The sequence below is a fragment of the Merops nubicus genome, unplaced genomic scaffold (genome assembly GCF_000691845.1).
Source record: "Merops nubicus isolate BGI_N331 unplaced genomic scaffold, ASM69184v1 scaffold3967, whole genome shotgun sequence".
NCBI lineage: Eukaryota > Metazoa > Chordata > Aves > Coraciiformes > Meropidae > Merops > Merops nubicus.
Genome location: NW_008619427.1, coordinates 77,970 through 82,567, shown reverse-complemented (window position 1 = coordinate 82,567; position 4,598 = coordinate 77,970).

The following is a 4,598-nucleotide window of genomic DNA, read 5'->3' as shown; positions in this document are numbered from 1 at the left end:
TAATCTCTCCATGATTTGATACCCATGTGGATACATAACAATAATTCTTTTTCTTCAAATTTTCTTTCTGTTCCAAAGAGAAAAAAAACAAGGAACATTTCAACAGTTATGGGCAAAGTTCTAAAAACTTGGCTCTGGAGGGAACAGATCTCTCCCACACTAATTTCTGGCTTGTTTCTTTAACAAATTAGATATTGTATTTGCTATTTCATGTATTCCACCCACACTACTGTTATGCACTGGAAAATTTATGCACTCCTGTTTGCTAGATGATACTTATTATTTTATCCTGTATAACTTTATTAAAAGAACAATATGACTTGTTTCAGAGGTGGACAAGGACTGGAAACTTCTTGCCTAACCAATGGAGTTGCTGTTTCATCAGTATAAATAGTAAATCAGCTCTGCTTGTACCTATAGCTCACATGCCTGGGTGTAATGTGATCAGCTGGGTAATTATACCCCTTCAGAAAACAAACTCTTTCACATTTCTCTGAGCATTTGTACCATAATAGTCACATTTACAACGGTGGGCCAAGAATCCTTATCTTAAGATATCCAAATCCATGTGCACCTCTCATTGGCATGCTGGTGGTCTAAGAGCCACAAAAGTCTGTTAAAATGTGGGGACAGAAAAATGTTGGACGGGTTTGATTTGCCTAGTTAAATTTTGCTGCACTTTTGGTCACTAAGGGGTGTGGATACTTATGTTAAGTGTATCCAAAACCTTAAGCTGATGGATAAATTTTGTGTTTTTCTTTAGTCAGCATTGCTTGTTTGAACTGATCTTTCTGCTACCAAATCAGCGTGTGGAGGAGCCCTGATTTACTCTTCTTTCTTCACTGGGTCACAACTGTCATCAAATGGCTTTATTTGTGCAGAAATTGAAATGATAGCAGCCCATTTTCCTGCTTTTTAATGAAAATAAATGTCATTAGGTACTGCCTTTGATGTCCTGCTTATAGGAGGGGGTTTGAACTAGATGACCTTTGGAGGTCCCTTCCAACCCAAACATTCTCTGGCTCTATGTTCTAAAGAATTCCAGATAATGTCCAAAGAAGTATGCCTGAGAAATATATTAGCAAAAGACATGGAAATGAAGTTTTGGATCACACCAGGCTGAGAATTTTACATCTATATTCTAGTCTAGGAAAAGCTGGCTTGCAGAAGACTACTGTTCTGTATCATTTGTCTAACACTAAAAAAACATAAAAGGATGTTGTATAGCACACCAGATCTGGATTGCTGTTCTGGCCAAGGCATGTTATTGCTGCTTGAGACACTAAACAGTGCCAGATATCAGCATGAACAAAGGAATAAAGAATTTATCCACACGAGCTCTCCAAAGAAGCTGAGACAGTGTCTCCGCTGAGTGTTTCTTCACTCCTCTCTGTTCCCTCTCCCTTTGCCCTGCTCTGCAATGCAGTGAATTCAAAGTCAGTGCTGGCACAAAGCTGCTGGGATTGGAATAACCCATCCCTCTTCCTGCCTGAAAATGTACAACATCCTCCTTCAGGGAGATGACCTGGGATGCAATCGCACAGTATAGCAAATATTACCTTCTGATCCTCACACACCACTTCTGACCTGGGATGCATTACACCTGCTAATGTTTTGGGGGTTTTTTTCCTGGTTTTTGTTTGGTTTGGGGTTGGTTTGTTTGTTTGTTTTATAAATGTCTGCACAGTATTTTTGGAGAGGAGAGCAGTGTATCTTTTTTCTGGAGATCCTAAAAAACTGAGCTTCAATAACTAAGGAAGTTACACTGTTCAAACTGTTCTTCAGTCACCTGTCAGAGGTAGCAGTGCAGTATGTCTATTTTATTCTACCTTAGGCTTTATTAAAGGGAAATCGGGTGTAACTTGTTCCCCATCCATACAGTGACTGTTTTTATTTCTCTATATGTGCGTGTCCCCATGTGCAGGAGTCAGAAGCACGCCCACTACAGCAATAGATTTTTCCTCTAGCTCTATAATTTCTTCAGCTCTTTTATAAGTGGAATTAAGCCTAAGAGCAGTAAGAACTCAACTGTCTGCTTCTATATTTAATAAATAATAACCCTGCCATGAAATTGTAATTGGCAATAAAAGGTCCCGCAATTCATCTAATGGTTTTCCACCTCCATTGTAAATCTGTGCTTCAGTCTGCTGCTCATCGCCAAAAGACAGAGTGTGTTCATTACCTGAGGTGCAACTTCTTTCATGGGAAGGAGAAGTGGCATGCAGGCATTTTGAATTCTTTCTTCCTACACTTTCTTTTATCCTATTCCCTCCCTGTGGACACAGAGTTCCTTTGGTTTTTTTGACTTACATTTTGGGCTGTGCTGGTCTTTTCCCAAGTTTTTAGTGTTGATGGATTAGGCTTTGTTCTCTAGGTCAGTCTCTTCTCTGTCTGGACCATTTAAGTGGAGACTAATGCTTGCAATATAGTCTTAAAACACATTCTAATATATTAGTTATTGCTTTGTGTATGTTTTGTATCTATTTTGAACTTGAATTTCAAACTTTACCTAGAATTGTATTTTTTAAAATCTTCTGCCCAACAGAAGTTCATAGAAAAAGTTCAGTTTGCTGTGAAACAAACACTTCAACTATTGTGTGAGTTTTCCTACCCCTGCTTTTGTTTCCCAAATAGAAGATTAGGTCCCTTTTTATAGAGGCTCTGTCAAAAATTATAGGTGAACACTCAGCTGGATACTCCAAGGGTTCAGAGTCAGGGATATCTACAGAGGGCAGAGTCCAGGTGGATGAGGACTAACAGCCAGAAGGGTGTGAGTTTGTGTCACACCTTGACTTTCCAAAGCTCTTCCCTACAGGAAAAGAGACAGCTTGGCCAAGGTGAGAATGGGAATGTGCAGAGGAGCAAGGAACTTAATATCTTCCCAGAAATCCAAGCCTCTTAGCCACGAGGTTCTTATTCTTCCCCTGCAGAGGAAGAGAGGAGAGGAATAGAATAGAACAGAATAGAACAGAACAGAATAGAATAGAATAGAATGGGAATAGAATAGAATAGGAATAGGAATAGAATAAGAATAAGAATAAAAATAAAAATAAGAATAATACTTTTTGTTGGAAGAGACCTATAATGACTTTCTAGTTCAACTGCCTGTTAAATTGGTTTTAGCCCAATTAAACATAGGCAAAAGGAGAAAAAGGCTTTTAAGTAACAGTATGAAAGCTGCATTGTAAAAATTCTTATTTAGATATCTCAAAGGTGGTGTGTGGTGGTGGTGGCTGTTTAAAACACTGCAAGAAGTTGGCTAGTGGAAACTTTGAACCAAATTTTCCTCCACTGACCTTCCTGTACTGTGCAAAACAGCTCTGGCCCTGCTGAGAATAGAAGACTATATAAATAAATGCACGACAAGCTGGTGATGCTAGGTGTAGGCAAAATGAGATCTCCCTCCCAACGTGCATTTGCAGCTAGCTGGGGCCTTCAGCAGAGGGAGGAGGAGGACAGGCCATCCATATGGCTGGTGTTTTGTTCTCTGCAGTGGCCCTGTTAATGAGCACACGACCTGCGAGGCGATGCAGTGCAGCAGACTGGGCGTGCTGGGAGCTGGCATGGGCTCACCTGAAGCCAACTCTTCCCATTTGGCATCACTGCTTTACTTCTGAGTTGGTTTCCCTTTCCAGCTGCAGCTTTTCGAGGAGAGCAGACGGTGCCTTGGCAATTGGAAGTGGAAGATTTTGAAGGAAAAATCTTTCTGGTGACGATGCAAGGTGTGAATTTATTCTCCCTCCCTACTGGCAGGACCTGATGGGTGCTATATGTGTTGGCTACCTTCTCAGCTCCCTAAAAGTAGAAACACTCCACGTGACTGTGTTGACTGCTTCAATATTTTATAGGAATGCACATTTATCAGGCATCTGTTTCAGTTCATGGGGCTTGGGTCTTTTTTTGACAAAGCTACTTGCCATTCCAGTCACTGAACAGGAGGCAATCCTGCTCTGCAGCAGACTGAAAGAATGCAGAATCAGGCCCTTCTGAAAGATATGATTTTTTTTTTGATGGTTATATTGAAGGGAACAGAGTGAAAAGATTTGCAATTTCAGGATGTCTGGCAGTTCCACTAACACAATATTCATATTTAATGGCATTCTATGTCTTTTCTTCATCCCCTTGCTTCTTCTCAAAGATAATTCCTTAAGGATTGCTTATTCTCCTGCAAGAGTTTCTTAGAAAAAAAAAAACAGATAAATGTATAACCTTTGTGTAAAATGGACCAGTCTGCATTGAGACTGCAAACAGTAATGAAGATGAGAAAAAAAACTCCTCCTTTTAGAATTTATCTACACAAGAGAAATAATCTGCTCATATTTTATCATTACTATTACAAAAATGTTCTGTGATTTCTATGACTCCAGTCCTTTACTATGGGTTAAATCTAGATTTTTGCAAAAGTGCTGATCCAAAACTTAAATTTCTATGAAGAACCCACTAACTGGGAGTTTGGGCATCTGGTTAAAAGGTCAGAGATCAGGCTGGAGCCCAACAGAGGGCAGTCATCTCATTTTTTTCATGGTTTTTACATTTCAGAACTGCGTTTGTTTGGATTCAGGATGAGAATCACTCACCTGATCTAGCTGAAGATGTTC